The sequence below is a fragment of the Silene latifolia genome, chromosome X (genome assembly GCF_048544455.1).
Source record: "Silene latifolia isolate original U9 population chromosome X, ASM4854445v1, whole genome shotgun sequence".
Classification (NCBI taxonomy): domain Eukaryota; kingdom Viridiplantae; phylum Streptophyta; class Magnoliopsida; order Caryophyllales; family Caryophyllaceae; genus Silene; species Silene latifolia.
This window is the reverse complement of record NC_133537.1, coordinates 240,212,056-240,230,435: the sequence shown is the minus strand read 5'-3', so window position 1 is coordinate 240,230,435 and position 18,380 is coordinate 240,212,056. Positions and strand designations below refer to the sequence as shown.

Genomic DNA, 18,380 nt, shown 5'->3' with positions numbered 1-18,380 from the left:
GGTTATGAAATTACTTGATGAAGGAATCATTTATCCTATATCGGATTCTTTATGGGTTAGGCCCGTTCAAGTGGTCCCTAAGAAAGGAGGTACCACGGTGGTAACAAATGATAAGGACGAGCTAATACCCACAAGGAAGATCACCGGTTGGCGTATGTGTATCGATTATCGTAAATTGAATTCCGCAACAAGAAAGGATCATTTCCCCCTACCATTCATTGACCAAATGCTTGAGAGGTTAGCCTCTAACAAATTCTTTTGCTACCTTGACGGGTACTCGAGATTTTTCCAAATCCCGATACACCCGGATGACCAACACAAGACCACCTTCACATGTCCCTACGGTAATTTTGCATATAGAAGAATGCCTTTCGGGCTATGTAATGCGCCCGCTACTTTCCAAAGATGTATGATGAGTGTCTTCTCCAGTTATCTAGAAACCATAATGGAAGTTTTTATGGATGATTTTAGCGTTTACGGAAAAGACCTTGACTCTTGTTTGCATAACCTTTCTCTTGTATTGCAAAAATGTGAAGATGTTAGCCTTGTCTTGAATTGGGAAAAATGTCATTTTATGGTCAATGAAGGTATTGTCTTGGGTCATTTAATCTCGAAAAAGGGCATCGAAGTTGATAAAGCCAATGTTGAGGTGATAGGGAAACTCCCACCTCCCGTGAATGTTAGAGGGGTGAGGAGCTTTCTCGGTCATGCGGGTTTCTATCGCCGTTTTATAAAAGATTTCTCCAAAATTGCAAAACCCCTCACTCAAATTTTGCTTAAGGATGCCCAATTCTAATTCACTAATGAGTGTGTTGAAGCCCTTGATAGAATCAAGGAAGCACTAATCTCGGCACCGATCATCCAACCACCAAATTGGGAGCTACCATTTGAGATCATGTGCGATGCGAGTAACTACGCCGTTGGAGCGGTTCTTAGCCAACGGGTAGGAAAGGCTTTGCATTCTATCTATTACATAAGCAAGACTCTTGATGCCGCCCATGTAAACTATGACACCACCGAAAAGGAACTTCTTGCCATTGTTTATGCATTGGACAAATTTCGTTCCTATTTTCTTTGATCAAATGTGATTGTTTTCTCGGACCATCGTGCTCTTAGACATCTCTTGATAAAGAAATAAGCAAAACCATGACTGTTGAGATGGATTTTGCTACTCCAAGAATTTGATTTGGAAATAAGAGATAAGAAGGGAGCCAAGAATGTAGTAGCGGATCACTTGTCAAGAATTCGATTCCATGATGAAGAGGGAGAGACACCAATCAATGACTCTTTCCTCGATGATATTTTGATGGCCATCCATTCACAACTCGAGATGCACAAAACACCATGGTTCGCCGACTATGCTAATTACATTCTTGGAGGAGTTCTTCCCCCAAACTTGAACTACAATCAAAGAAAGAGATTCTTGTTTGAAGTGAAGAGATACTTTTGGGATGATCCTAATCTTTACAAGAAATGTAGTGATGGACTTTACCGAAGATGCATACCCCAATGGGAAGTTCAAGGTGTCTTAGAGGGATGCCATTCATCACGATATGCAGGACATCATGGAGCACGAAGAACAGTTGCTAAAGTCCTTCAATCGGGCTTCTTTTGGCCTACCATGTTTGAAGATGCTAGAGAATTTATTCTCCATTGTGACCCCTGCCAAAGAACCGGGAACATTTCTTGGAGAAATGAGATGCCAGCACGAGGAATATTGGAGGTAGAAATTTTTGATGCATGGGGAATTAACTACCAAGGACCATTTGTATCATCTCAAGGAAACAAGTACATTCTGGTAGCCGTCGATTATGTATCAAAGTGGTTAGAAGCAATTGCTACTCCAACCGATGACGCCAAGACAGTTACTAATCTCCTCAAGAAAGTAATCTTTCCATGATTCGGAGTCCCTAGAGCAATTATTAGTGATGGAGGAACATACTTCCATGAGAAGAAGCTCGCATCTCTTTTGACAAAATATGGCGTTCAACATAGCACCGGCTTGAGATACCATCCTTAAACAAGCGGTCAAGTCGAAGTTTAAAATAGAGAGATCAAGCAAATTCTTGAGAAGGTTGTTAACAAGACTCGTAAGGATTGGAGTATGAAAATTGATGACACTCTTTGGCCTTATAGGATGGCCTATAAGACTATCATAGGAGCCTCCCCTTACAAGCAAGGCTATGGAAAGGCGTGCCATTTGCGAATCAAATTGGAGTATAAAGCCTTTTGGGCAATCAAAGCTCTCAACCTTGACCTCAAGTTAAGTGGTCAAAAGAGGATAATGCAAATTCAAAAGTTGGAGGAATTCTGACGTCAATCCTACGAAAATGCAAAGATCTACAAGGAAAGGACAAAATTGCTTCATGACAAGAGGATTAGACAAAAAGCCTTGCACAAAGGAAACAAAGTCCTTCTATTTAACTCCCGATCTCGACTTTTTCCCGGGAAGTTAAATTCAAGATGGATGGGTCCCTATATAATCACCGAAGTGGAGAAGTATGGAGACTTTGAGATGAAGTCGGAGGATGGAAACAAGTTTAAGGTCAACGGTCAAATATTGAAGCCATACTATGAAGGAGCATTTATAGGACAAATAGAGGTCATCCGCCTCGAACCTCTCCCGCCATAATAAGACCAACAAATGAGAGAGTTTGGTGGAGTCCTCTCCAAACTATAACTTTTAATATACTAACCCTTCTTACTTGTATTTTTCACTTCATTGCATTTACATTTAATTTCCTTAAAGCATGATTTTTGACATGAGAGTTAGTGAGGGAGTGTTACTAATCTTGCTTGATGAATGAAGGATGTAACAAATCAAGTGTAGGGAAGCACCCTTTGTCAATGAATAAAGTAAGGAGAAAGAGAAAGAAAAAGAAAGAAACCCCACGGGCAGACATGAGTCCGTGGGAACTGATGATGATCCGCGCGTCCCAGGGGAGGAGCAGAGCGTCCTGGACTTAGGACGCGGGTCTTGTGAAAGCTTAAATTGAAGAAAGTGTTCTGTCACAAAATCAGCACAGATCATCAGCAAGACGCTTGTCCCGGACCATGAGCCGCTCGTCTTGAGACTAATCCGCGTGTCCTGGCATGATTTAAAATTATGAGTTCACGCTATTTGTAAATCCGCACCTCCCCAGAAGGATCCGAGCGTCCCCAGGGAGAATTCGCTCGAGCTGGGCTGGATCCGCGCGTCCTTGCACGGGTGGCAAATTCAGGATGTACTGTCTGAGAATCCGAGCGTCCCGTGTTGAATCCGCGCGTTCGGGCACGGGTTGGCAAATTCAGGATGTACTATGTCAGAATTCGAGCGTCCTGAGCTCGATCCGCCCGTCCCTATCTGCTCGTCCAAAATTTTCTTTAAAGCAGAAGACGCCCGCCCCGACCACGATCCGCGCATCTCCCTCTCGTGCTGCTCCTCTAATTTCGACAAATGCACTCTCCTCTCTACCACACATATTAAGACACCTCATCCTTCTTTCCTCTATAAAACATAGAACCCCCTCTTAAATGACTCAAAACACACCAAAAACACCCATTTACATCTCCAAATAAAAAACCCCAAAACCTAGGGCTTGAAGGGATCTCAATTAAAAAGAATAATATTTATCTCATTCAAGCAAAATCTCAAGATCTACTTTCAAAATGACACCAAGAAGATCCCTACCAAGAGAAAGAAGAAGAACAAGGGTCATAGGAAGCTCTTCTACCTCTCATCTCAACACTCTGAGAAGAGAAAATGAAGAAATCATTGATCTCTCAAGACTTAATGAGTTCTCCAACATAGAATTTGTCAACGATGCTTAAAGAATCGTCTTTCATCGTCTCCTTGGTAAGAATATTCTTCCTACTAAATTCATTTGCCATGAGACATTGAAGAAACTAGGAATTTATCATCAAACCGAGGCACACTTTGAACTTATTGGTGTTTCAACTATGTTCAACATGCATGAGCTCACATATCGACCACTAGTCCTTGAATTTTTGAGTTTTCTGAAAATATCAACCTTAAACAAGACGATTTGTGTGGAATTTCGACTTGAGAATACAACACGAATGATGACCCTTGTGGAATTTTCGAGTGTGTTGGGACTTGATGTATCGCCTACCAGTACATCAAAACCTCGGAATTATAGCATAGCACCTCTATGGCGAGCCTTGACGGGTCGCGATTTCTCATTCATTAATGAATGCTCGACCTCTTATATCCAAAACCCCATTATTCGGCTCACTTACCGGTTTATTGCAAGCACTCTCATAGCTGGCGTGATCCCGCGGTTGTGAATGAACTTGATCTAGTCTTTATGGAGTCTTACCTAGAAATACAAGGGAGAAGCAGTTATCATTTCAACGCCCCCTAGTCCTTCTTGAGAGGTGGGCAAAATTCCGGAATGGAGATGATGATGGTATGATCCATATTGTCAATGGAGGATTAATAACAAGACTTGCTAAGTTCTTCAATCCATCTTTCAACAACAACAATGCTTATGTACCTCTTCTGGGTACTACCAAGATTGATGAGATGTTAATCTTCCGACACCACCATTGAATCACCTTTGAAGGTTATGAGCGAAAGATCAAGTGGCTCACCAAAGGGAGCACCTCCATTTTCCTTCCAATGGAAGGTTTAACAAGAGTATCGCCTAGAAGGGGTCCCCTCTCACAAGTGTCATCCTACCTCTTCCCAACTCGTTCAAGCCAAGCAAATCGAACCCCACCTTCTACTAAACCTCAACAAAATGAACCTCAAGCAAATGAAAAAGAAAAGGTTGTCATCTCGCCTTACCCCTTTCCATATCAACCTTACAATCACCCAAATCCCTTCATCCTTCCTAGAGATGACTTTGTAACGGGTCTACTTCAAGATTTACACCAAAGGCAATATGAAGCTAGAGTAGACAATTATTATACTCTCTATCCACAATTTCACCGGTTGGCCCACCAAGGGCATATTAGTGAAGAGGGAACGCTTCCCTCTTGGGCTCAAATAGAAATTCTTTTTCCAAACTCGGAGCATGCCAACGGTGGAACACATGGACAAGGAGAAGGAGAAGGAGAATGACAAATGGCGGTGATACGTTGGAAGTCAATAGCGAGGGGGACGAATTTATGAATTTCTATGAGAGCGATGAATCGCGAGCGCAATGAGATAGTGCCCTTGGAGGGGATGATGGTAACCAATGAAGATGTCCATGAGCTTGGTGGGGCGGGCATGAGGCACCCACCAAGGCCTGGGTGAAACTCTTCTACTCCCCCTCATTTTTCTTATCAAAAATTTCATGCTTGGTTAACATTTAATTGTTCAAACTCTAGGGGTGTCCTTGTAAAAATTAAGGACTATTTTTCCACCTTAGCAACATCAAGGTGATGATAAATTTATTGTTCCCGCATTAAAAATCCAAAATAATGACAATTAGTTTCATGCATTGCATACTTGTGCATGAACTTCCCCACTTTTACACTAGAAATAGTGTCTCACTCGGTTTGGTGAAGTTCAAACATAAGGAATGGGAGTTAATCCAAATTAGCTCTCCAACAAATAAACTCATGCATCATATAGAGTGGAATAGATTGCATCATTATATATATATATATATATATATATATATATATATATATATAGGATCAGGATCCGGTGAGAACCACTAATATAATGAGAACTGTGAGAACCACCCACATCTATTAGATGTCTAATAACACGGACGACGGATATTAACTCAGCAAAAACTAAAATCAAACGCACATCATAAAACTGCATACGAAATTACGTTCTCTCTCTCTCTCTCTCTCTCTCTCTCTCTCTCTATTCCAATCATAAAACTGCTTCTTCAAATTGAAGAACAAGCTTCAATATTCTACTGCTTCCTTCATCAATGGAGACGAAAATCGAACCAGATTTCAGCGTACATCAAAATTCAATGAGGTTTGTTTAATTTCTCTATTAATTTCCCTTAATTTCGACTTTGTGTGTTTCGAATTTGTTTATTCGTCAACAAATTAGGGTTGATGAATTGTTGATTCGAGTTTATATACATATAATTGGCATACATAATTGAACGCTGATGTATGTCTGCTCGATATCAACTGGACACGCAATTGAAATTCGAGTTTGGAATCATGATGTGACCATAATTGGCGCATATTTAGCCCCCGAATTAGCCTTGTTTCCATGCTTTTTAGTGCTTATTTGGGTCATTTCTTATCTTTAGTTCTTTGTTTTGCATATTCTTTGAGATATTGATCCCTTGGTAGGAAAGGAGTAAGAATCTTGCATTTTCATGGCAAAACGAGACTAAATTGATCGAATTCAATGACCAAGCATCAAGGAGAGACAAGATTAGAAGGCTTTTGTACATATCATAGTAGAAGAGCAATGTTGAGGAAAGATCCTTGAGTCCCCAAGGAAATCCCCAAGGAATTTATGAAGAAAAGGGAAGAAAAGAAGAAGTTACTATGCTGACTGACAATCCGAGCGGATTGCCAGCAATCCGCCCGTCCAGCCTCTGCACAATCCGAGCGTCCCGTGCCAGAATCCGCTCGGATTCCCCCTCAACAATACGTCCGGATTCCCCAGAATCCGCTTGGATTCCACCGCCCAAATCCGGCCGTCCCGACCTTATTCCGCCCGGATTTCTTCACAGCACGGATTGTCTTCTTCAAGCTACGAAAAGAGAAGCCCTTCTCTCAGAAAATACCGGGTCCTCCTTGCTCAACTTAAAAAGTGTAATTACTTGTTTAGCCCTTAGTTAACCCTAATGCATCCTCCCTAATTTTCACTATAAATACCCCATTAGGCTAATTAGAGGAGCATGTTCTTCTTATCAATAATTAGTGTAGTTAATATCAATCAAATCTCTCTTCAATATTGTAATCAAGTATTAATCAAGTTTTAATCCAAGTTTTAGTTCTTTAATCTCTCTTTTGTTCATCCTTTATTTTGGGTAATTGAAGATTATTTGGGTTATTATTGGGAGATTGACAACCTCTCAATCTAGCATTCAAGTACTTCTATTATTCTTGCTTTATTATTGGAATCATTAGTAGGTATAATCTCTTAATCCCTTTTTAATTATTGTTAATTACTTTCATTTATTCATCATGTTTCATATTGTTAGTATGATTGACGACCTTGCTAGCATGATCAACATGATAATGAGTGAGTAGTCTCTTAGCTAGGGTTAATGGATGATTAGGGGAAACCAACATGGGGAATGATTCATGCTTAAATTAATATGCTTTCATGTTTTATTTGCTTGCTTGTTTTGATCTCAACTCATGCACATGTTATATTTGATGAAATGCTAAGCCTATGAATCCTTGCATTTACTATCATCTCCTATCTTTTCAATGAGACTTGTAAGACATAACCCAACTCGAGTCTCATTAGACCATGCATGTTGTTGAGTAGGGAAGATTAAGTCGACTTGTAGGTGTTGTACAATCTTATCGATTCGGCTCCGAGACCCAAACTTTCCTAGGATTGTAAGACATAACCCAACTCAATCCATCACAACAATAATTGCTTGCTTATAATTTGAGAACATGTTTGTATGATCATGTCCCATGATTCCCCTATGATCCCATGACACCCTAGTGCCTTTAATCAATTGTTTGCACCCCTTTTTATTCATCTTGCTTGTTTATTTTCATTGTTATTCTAGTTTAGTAACCTTCTACATCAACCCAATTTGTGACACCCCTTAGACACCATTAGTTACAATAGAAATCTCATTTCAACTCCCGTCCCTTGGGATCCGACCTTTACTTGCCTCTTTACTAATTGTAGAGTTGCTTGTTAAGCTATAAATTGTGTTTTGATTCGACCGTGACCAACGACCACATCTTAATTTGTGAACACTTAGCGGGATCGCATCAAAAATGGCGCCGTTGCCGGGGACGGTGTTTGTTTGATTTAGATTTCTTTTTATTGTTATTAGTTGTATCTTTCTTCACCTTGAGGAAGTAAAACTCCTCAAGGTTTGTTCTAATTGTTTTCGAGTTGTTTGATATTTTGCATGTCTAGAAGGTTACAAAGTGATTTGTCACCTTTTGACCGTGAAATCGAAAGAACCTTGACGAACAATAGGAGACTTGTTAGGAGGAATTTGAGAGGTGTTAGTGAAGTTGTTCAACCCACTAGTGAGTTTGTCAATCCTTTTGCAATAGAAGGAGAAGAAAACCCATTACACAATACCCCACAAAATCCACCTACAATGCCAAAATTCTCGTCACACTCCGTACCCACCGAGGAGAATCTACCAAATGGTACTCCTACACCGTAACATCTCACCGGAAACTTTATTGCCAAGTCCGCCTTCATCCAACTAGTTGAGAGGAGCCAATTCGGGGGAATGCCTAGTGAGGATCCTCATTCTCATATGGAAACCTTTTGCGATTATTGGGATGCTATCTCTCAAACGGGCGTGACTCAAGACCAAATTAGATGGGTCTTATTTCCTTTTTCCTTAATCGGCACCGCAAAGCAATGGTTGAAGGGCCTTGATAAGGCCACCCTTGGAATAGATTCTTGGAAGAAGTTGGCTCTAGCTTTCTACAAAAAATTCTACCCACCGGAAAAGACCAACATGCTAAGAGCTCAAATTACGGGTTTTAAGCAAAGGGATGAAGAGTCTTTGTATGAAGCTTGGGAGCGGTTCAAGGGAATTTGTCGCTCATGTCCTCACCATGGACTTAGCGAATGGTTTTTGGTGCAACAATTTTGGAATGGTTTATATGAAGATTCTAGGAACATTCTCAATATGGGATCGAATGGAATGTTCACCGAGGTTGATGACAACCAAACTTGGAGCAAAATTGAAGAGATGGCAATCCACAATTCACAATATAGTAGGCCTTGCAAGGCTACTAGAGGAGGAAAGTATGAAGTGGACACCGTTACTCAATTAGGTGCCCAACTAAGCTCCCATATCGATACAATCAACTTGAAGTTTGAACAAGCTATGGCTAGACTTAAGGAAAACTCAAAATCATCGAAGCATCATGTCAATGCCATGACGGCATCCTCATCAATCCCAAGTGGGATATGTGAGAATTGTGGAACTTTGGGTCATGACCCAAGTGAGTGTAGGGGAACAACCGAACAAGTGAATGCTTTCCAAGCATATAAAAGTGGTACCCCTTATTCAAATTTTTACAATGAAAACACTAAGTTCCATCCAAATCTCTCATACAAAAGCCAAAATGTTCAAAACCCTCAAACAACATACACTCCACCACCCATGAGAAACCAAAATCAAAGACCCTTTTACAATCAAAACCAAGGTTACCAAAATCAAAATCCATACAATCACCAAAATGACCAAGGTTTTGATGTCCAAAAAGCGGTCCTCCAAATGCAAAAGAATCAACAAGAATTTTTCACCCAAATGCAAAAAGATAGCCAAGCAAAGGAAACCACCATCAACAACATTCTAGCTCACACCAAGATGTTGGAAACACAATTGACTCAACTAGCATCTTCAAGCTCACAAAGACAAAAGGGGCAATTACCACCTCAAAGTAATCCCCCTAGACATGAAACGGTTAGTGCCATTCACTTGAGAAGTGGTACAAGGTATGAAGCACCGAAGAAGCAAGTTGAGGATGAAGTTGTGGAAGCTAGTGAAAAGGAAGAAATTGTGCAAAACTCCAAAGATGGAGAATCATCAAAAGAAGAAAGTTCAAAGAAAAATGAAGACAAGGCCAAAGAGAAGGAGCCCATTGTGATTAGACTTCCTTTTCCAAGTCGTCAAGCCAAGCCCAAATTTGATGATCAACTTGGAAAGTTCATGGAAATTGTGAAGAATTTAGAAGTCTCAATTCCTTTCACGGAATTAATCAATCACGTTCCGGCCTATGCGAAGTCCATGAAAGATATCCTCACAAAGAAGAAGTCAATCCGGAAACTTGAGACTATCGCCTTCACTAAGGTGAGTAGTGCAATACTTCAAGGGAGTTCACCTCCAAAGTTAAAGGATCCGGGAAGCTTCTCAATACCGTGTACCATTGGCAACACGACGATCAACAAAGCCTTATGTGATCTAGGGGCTAGTGTGAGTGTCATGCCGTACTCGGTAAGTAAAAGGTTGGGGATGGGAGAGCTTAAATGCACCAACATCACACTCCAAATGGCCGATAGATCGACGAAGACACCGTTAGGGATATGGGAAGATGTCCCCGTGCGAATTGGGAAGTTTTTCATCCCGGTGGACTTTGTCATTGTTGATATGGAGGAAGATTCCAACATTCCAATCATCCTAGGAAGACCTTTCCTACACACCGCCGGTGCGGTGATTGATGTGAAACATGGTGAGCTCACTCTAGAAGTGGGAGATGAAAGCATAACTTTTAATCTTAAAAAGACTATGAGAGCTCCTCGTTTGCATGAGCCATGTTTCATGATTGATCATTATAGCCGAAAAGATGAAAGGAAGAAATCGGAACTCCAATGGAGGAAGAAAATTGAAGATGCTCCATTCAAAGAGCAAGTGAATAGTAACAAGGAGAGCTTGCAAAGCTCATCAAAATCAACCAAGGAAGAAGAGGATGGCCTCATTGGCCAAGAGAAGAAATTGGGAGAGTTGTCTCCATCTAAGCAAGAGATTTTCAATGATCAACTCAATGAAGTTTGTGGTCTTTGGGACGACGAATTTGAAGGGATTTTTAATCCCTACATTGGACATGCCATCGATCATGATTAACAACAAGGGCCACGGTCTATTGAGGACCTCTACCATAATAATGAACAAGCTTTTGATTACTTCTTCAAGGTGTTGAGCAACATCAACAACACCTTGAACATGCCCCCTTGACATCTCATCAAGAATGAGAGTTTGGTGGAGTCCTCCCTAAACCACCACTTGTAAATATTTCTAACTCCCTAACTTACATTTCAATTCTTGTATTGCATTTTTGTCATTTTTGGATTTGTATTTACTTTGATCAAAATAATTGTCATGTAAGAGAGAAGTGAGGGAGGGACTAACAATTTCAAATTGATGTGTAGTACTTTACCTTAGTGTGGGGATGGCAATTGCCTAGGCTATCCATGCCTTAGTAGTGCCCCCACAATGAAGAACACAAGACTTGAAGAAAGAATGGAAGAATGATAAAGGGAATGCGCTGTGCACGGGTGGAACTGAATCCGTGTACATAGGGGAAGAATCCGAGCGGATTCCCAAGAATCCGCCCGTCTTATGCAATCCGAGCGTCCTGCAGAAAAGACGCCCGTCTTGAACTGAGCTGAATTTTGAAATTTTCTTGACTGTTAAAGAATTCGAGCGGATTTCTGAAAATCCGCCCGTCCTGAAGAATCTGTCCGTCTTGTGAGAAAGACGCCCGTCTTTGCAGCTGAGGAAAACAAGCAAATTTCTCTCGGGCAAAATCCGTCCGTCCTTGAGCAAATCCACTGTCCGTGTTTCAGCAAATCCGAGCGGATTGTACCAAATACGCCCGTCTTTAGGCGAGTTTTTGCAAAGGTAGAAGAAGCAAAATCCGCACGGATTGAGCCTAATCCGCACGGATTGCCCCCCCGCAGATTTGAAATTTTCGGTCTCTTTATAACCCCTCCCACCTTCATTCATTCATTCATAAACACTACCCACAACATCAAAACCCTCATCCTCTCCATCATAAAAACAAAAACCCTCAACAACATTCACCAAAATCAAATCAAACCATCCTTCCAACAACAAATTAATCACTCCATCTTCAACAAAAATCAAAACCAAGAACAAAATCTTCAACCTTTGAGTCGATTTTTGTTTTCATAAAGGAAAAGCCTTTCACCTTCAAATCGATTTGGGCATACTACAAATTGAAGATTTTTCACTCTTTTCTTGGTTAAGCTCATCAATGGCAAGGACTAAGGGTGCAACAAAGGCAACAAAGGCACCAAAGGCTAAGGCACTCTCACAAAGGCAAAAGGCTCTTCAAACAAAGAAAGCTTTGGCTATGGTGGTGGCAACACCAAACTTGGAAGTGCAACAACAACAACAACCTTCTATGGGACCATCAACATCTTCTACTCCGGTAATTAATCAACTTTTGCATTATCCTGAGGTAACTTTTATTTCCGATACCCATAGAAATACCTTTGTCAAGTTTGCTATGAAATCTATTCAATCCACCAAATTCATATGTAAAGATGCCTTGGAAAAATTGGGTGTTCTTGAACAAACAAAAGCCTTTTTCAAAGCCATGGGGTTGAAGAAATTGTTTGAAACAAAGGAATTGACATACCCCTCCCTTGTCTTGGAATTTTTAAGTTCTTTGAAAGTCACCAAAGTTGAGAATAGAGAAAATCTCGAGTTTCGTCTAGCTAATGTTAGTAGACGCATTACCTTTACGGAATTAGGTGAAATTTTGGGTCTTAGTGATGAATCGAGTTATCTTAAGCATTATGGAAAGTATGACCCCGAGCCTCTTTGGGAGGCAATCTCCGGGAAGAAATTTGAGGATTTTCATGCATGTCGTGCTCTTTTGGTCCATCATCCGGGCATAAGAGTATGGCACAAGGTTGTGGGAAATACCATAATTGCTAGGAAAGACACCAATCATTTCACAAGACTCGATTTTATTCTCCTTGAATCGGCTTTGAATATCGGAAGAATTCACACCAAGCCTTACAATTCTTTGAGGCTATTGGTTGATAGATGGCTTAATGTTGATAATGGGAAGAAGGGCACGACCATTATTGTCAATGGCGGCCTAGTCACGGTCCTAGCTAAGCACTTTGATCCTAATTTCAATAAGGATAAGAAGTACAAAGCAAAGGAAGGTGGCCATCTTATTGATATGCATATTATGATTCACAAGTTCAAGTGGGTTGCCCATAACCCCCTTGACACTAAATATGGATGGTTAACTAGTGAAGCTAGATCGTTCACCTTGCCCTCGAAGATTTGTCGCCTAAGCATCCACCGGACCAATTATCTACTTCCCCTTTCCGAAGAAGCCGAGTATATCATTCAACAACAAAAGGGTGATCTTGAAACCCCCTCCTCTTCCATTGTCATACCACCTTACCCCTTTGAGTATGAAGAGTTCAAGCCGGAAGGAATTAAAATTGGGAAAGACTATGTGACTCTTCTCATGCAAGCAATGCACAAGCAAGCCCATGAAGATCGGAAAAATGCGTATTTGGCTCAATATCCACCCCTCCTACATCTAGCTAGGCAAGGACTCCTTGATCCATCTTGTCCTTTGCCTAGTTGGGCGGATAGAGAAGTCTTATTTCCGGGTGCATCTAGGGACGTGGTGGGAGACAATGAGGTTGTTGGAAATGATGAAGAAGTTGATGATAATATTGAGGAAGAAGCAAGTGAAGATGGAGAAAGAAATGGTGAAGATGATGATGAACAAGATGAGGAAGAAAGTGAAGAAGCAAATGACAAGGAAAGTGGCAATGTGACCACTTCTCATGAGGGAAGTGGTGATGATGATAGCATGATGGAAGACTAGCAAGCCTTGGAGACTCCTACACTCCCATGGTTTGTCTATATCTCTTTGTATTTTATTTCATTTTGATCATTGTTGGAGTAGTCCTAGCCCCATCAAAGGACTCACACCTCGGTACCATTGAGGTGTTCTTATTTTATTGTTCCCATTTGTAAAATCCAAAATGACAAAATTAGTTTCATGCATAGCATAGTGTGTGCATAAACTATACCCATCCTTGGACATTAGCAATAGTGTCTTACTCGGTTTGGGGAAGTTAATGCATACGCAACGGGAGGTAATCTAAATTATCCTCTCCGTCATAACAAAAACCATGCATCATGTAGCATAGCTTAGTATAGATTGCATTTAGTATAGAAATCATGCATCATCTTTGCATAATTTCCATCATTTTGGCCATTGAGGACAATGCCCATATTAGTGTGGGGATGGGAATTCTAACATTTAACTCTTATTCAAAAACCCATAAAAATTGAAAAATTTCAAAAATCATAAAAATTGAAAAAATTGAAAACCCAAAAACAAGTTCATTTATATATTGTGTTTGTTTTATCCTTGTTCACATTGATTGACTACGCCACATCCGAGACATGAGGATATTGAAGACCGCATGGTATGATCTTTCCAATCTCCTTTTTCCTCTTTATGTTAATGACTATGTGGCTTTATTTTGATTGATGCGGTATAACAATGTGAATCTAGGACTTGCATTTAGATTATATGTCATATTAGTTGGTAGAATCATTTGCATTAGTATGTTTATATGTAGTTGCATCATCGCATGTAGTTTGCATGTTAGAAAATTTTGCGAAACCATCTATTTGGGAAGCTTGACAAATGTATATAGGCCCTAGTAGATGCTTTTTCTTCTTAAGACTTTGCTTGTTAGAATACTTGTAAAACACCCTAGGATGTGTCATGCTAGTATCCTTTGACCCATGGTTTAAGGCCGAGTCAAGATTACCTTGTGGTGTGATAACTCCTTGGCTACCGTTTATTCCAAGGTGACCCTTGAAACCATGCACCCATACATCCATCATCCATGTTCTACCATACATTTTGTCAACAAAAGGGAATGGGCACAAAAAGAAATCAATTTGAGTCCAATGAAATGAAAAGTGAAAGAATGTTTGCAAAAATGCATCAAATGAAAAGAGGAGCAAAAATAGAACTCCTAAAACTTCAAATATAAGGCACCCTCGTTACTAATTGGGGTGACTTTGAAAATGTTCAAAAAGAAATGCAAAAAAAGTTGTCAAGTATTGAAATGCCAAAAATCAAAAAGAAATGGCAAAGAAAGTGTTCTCAAATGTCAAATGCCACAAGAAATTGGGGGGAAAAACAAAAACAAAAGCAAACTCCCAAAAGTGAAACTCAAATATCTATTGATCCCTTTATCCATCATATCCATTTTTGTGCATGGTAGAGAGGGGATGACCCTTCTTCTTGTCTAGGCAAGAGGGGGAATTCCGCGATCCTCCGGTGTTTCTAACACCATAGGGAGTCTACTCTTGACAAAAGCATTTAACGATTGAGGACAAAGGTACCCTAGCTTGACACAACTTGGAGGTGATTTATTGGTATCCTTCTAGGCTTAGTAGTTTGAACAAATTGCATCTATGAAGGATTGTGTACCCTTGAATTGCTTCCCTTGTAGATAATTTCCGCCACTTGATGAGGGAGTGGCTATTCTTTTTGTAGATGCATCCATTATGTGTTTTTGTGTGCTTAATGTTTGGATGTGTCGCCATTTTGGCAAGACCCACCTTGCCTTGCAAGAAGGCATCCTACCTCATGGTTGTCTTGTTGTGAGTTGAAGGGGCGGAGTGAGACCCGCTAATTGTCTCATATCGGCTATATTATTAGGATAGGTTAGTATTGGTCCTAGTCTTTGTCACCTCTTTACTCGGGACGAGCAAAGGTTCGGTTTGGGGATATTTGATGTGACCATAATTGGCGCATATTTAGCCCCCCCGATTAGCCTTGTTTCCATGCTTTTTAGTGCTTATTTGGGTCATTTCTTATCTTTAGTTCTTTGTTTTGCATATTCTTTGAGATTTTGATCCCTTGGTAGGAAAGGAGTAAGAATCTTGCATTTTTATGGCAAAACGAGACTAAATTGATCGAATTCAATGACCAAGCATCAAGGAGAGACAAGATTAGAAGGCCTTTGTACATATCATAGTAGAAGAGCAATGTTGAGGAAAGATCCTTGAGTCCCCAAGGAAATCCCCAAGGAATTTATGAAGAAAAGGGAAGAAAAGAAGAAGTTACTATCTTTGATCGACAATCCGAGCGGATTGCCGGCAATCCGCCCGTCCGGCCTCTGCACAATCCGAGCGTCCGTGCGAGAATCCGCTCGGATTCCCCCTCAACAATCCGTCCGGATTCCCTAGAATCCGCTCGGATTCCACCGCCCAAATCCGGCCGTCCCGACCTTATTCCGCCGGATTTCTTCACAAAGACGGATTGTCTTCTTCAAGCTACGAAAAGAGAAGCCCTTCTCTCGAAAAATACCGGGTCCTCCTTGCTCAACTTAAAAAGTGTAATTACTAGTTTAGCCCTTAGTTAACCCTAATGCATCCTCCCTAATTTTCACTATAAATACCCCATTAGGCTAATTAGAGGAGCATGTTCTTCTTATCAATAATTAGTGTAGTTAATATCAATCAAATCTCTCTTCAATATTGTAATCAAGTATTAATCAAGTTTTAATCCAAGTTTTAGTTCTTTAATCTCTCTTTTGTTCATCCTTTATTTTGGGTAATTGAAGATTATTTGGGTTATTATTGGGAGATTGACAACCTCTCAATCTAGCATTCAAGTACTTCTATTATTCTTGCTTTATTATTGGAATCATTAGTAGGTATAATCTCTTAATCCCTTTTTAATTATTGTTAATTACTTTCATTCATTCATCATGTTTCATATTGTTAGTATGATTGACGACCTTGCTAGCATGATCAACATGATAATGAGTGAGTAGTCTCTTAGCTAGGGTTAATGGGTGATTAGGGGAAACCAACATGGGGAATGATTCATGCTTAAATTAATATGCTTTCATGTTTTATTTGCTTGCTTGTTTTGATCTCAACTCATGCACATGTTATATTTGATGAAATGCTAAGCCTATGAATCCGTGCATTTACTATCATCTCCTATCTTTTCAATGAGACTTGTAAGACATAACCCAACTCGAGTCTCATTAGACCATGCATGTTGTTGAGTAGGGAAGATTAAGTCGACTTGTAGGTGTTGTACAATCTAATCGATTCGGCTCCGGGACCCAAACTTTCCTAGGATTGTAAGACATAACCCAACTCAATCCATCACAACAATAATTGCTTGCTTATAATTTGAGAACATGTTTGTATGATCATGTCCCATGATTCCCCTATGATCCCATGACACCCTAGTGCCTTTAATCAATTGTTTGCACCCCTTTTTATTCATCTTGCTTGTTTATTTTCATTGTTATTCTAGTTTAGTAACCTTCTACATCAACCCAATTTGTGACACCCCTTAGACACCACTAGTTACAATAGAAATCTCATTTCAACTCCCGTCCCTTGGGATCCGACCTTTACTTGCCTCTTTACTAATTGTAGAGTTGCTTGTTAAGCTATAAATTGTGTTTTGATTCGACCGTGACCAACGACCACATCTTAATTTGTGAACACTTAGCGGGATCGCATCAAATCACTACATCATGAAATTGGAAACTTAATTGATTGAAATCTTGAAATTGGGAGTTCAATTTTGTGAACTCGGTAGTCTAAATCTAATTGTAGCGTGTTAGCTTGAGAATAGGAAGAAAACAAGAATTTGTGTGCGCGTCTTAGCTTGAGAATATGAATAAAATAAAAAAGAAGTGAAGGAATAAAAAATGTGGAGGATGATTGTAACAAACATTCGAATACCAGCAATACTTTTAGTAGTAGTATTTTTAGGATTAATCTCTGCTCTTCGGGGATATGATGCACTGAAAAAAAATAATTTTCTTAATAAAATTAAATTCTACTGACAGTAATTGTCAGGCTAAACATGTTCGCTTAACTTAAGAGTACAATTGAAAATGCACACACTTTGCTAAGGAGGAAGGTTAAGAAAAGTAAAATTCTTTTGGTGAAGTTTGTTTAGACATGTACCACATGTTCTTTGGTCGTGAATGAATAACAAGTCAGAAATGAGGACTTAAGATACATACACTTCCTTAAAATGTTCAACTTGAGTCCGAGAATGAGCATCTTTGGCGAGCAAAATGCAAGTATCCTTATCTTCCAACTTTCGCTTGGTGCCAGAAACACTCACTCACCCATTACTCAAACCGCTATGGGTGTCACCATTATCAGGCACCTTTCCAACAATCTTATCTTTCAGAGTGTTATCTTTGTGTAGATCTTTCTTAGAGCCAACATACCATTCTCGATATGGAAGTTTCCGTTTCCCACATCCCAGCTACTCTCGATATTATTCTGCTTCCCATGAACACAACTTCGGTTGTCATGAGAACATAAACCATTTTCATTCACCTGCTCACTCACAACATGGCCGATATTTCCATCACATTCCCCAGATTACTTCTTTTGAAGATAATGCGACCCTGTATCACTAGGAGAATGTTTCTCGGCAGAAGAATTTACATGCCCATTAGACTTCTTCTGTAGAGCACTAGATGCACCATTACGTTTTACTTATTTTGAAAGTCAATTAGCTCAAATGGGAGAGCATTGTGCAATGCACAAGATGTGGGTTCAACTCCCATATTGGCTTAACCAGCACGTTAGTTGTCGAATGTCGCTCATCGAGGGTTTAAACTTCCTAATAAGTGTAATGAGACAAGTACTTTCTTTATGTTTGTTGAATCTCAAAATGATCGATGTTGGTGTTTATTTTGTTTGTGATACCACGGATTATGA

At 40.0% G+C, this 18,380-nt stretch overlaps 1 non-coding gene across 1 annotated transcript; it reads right to left on the bottom strand.

Moving 5' to 3' along the window:
- Positions 1-8,588: 8,588 nt before the first annotated feature.
- On the bottom strand, positions 8,589-8,695 carry LOC141624105 (small nucleolar RNA R71). The gene has a single exon (XR_012533916.1). It is a non-coding gene; the product is annotated as a small nucleolar RNA R71 (small nucleolar RNA).
- Positions 8,696-18,380: the final 9,685 nt, after the last annotated feature.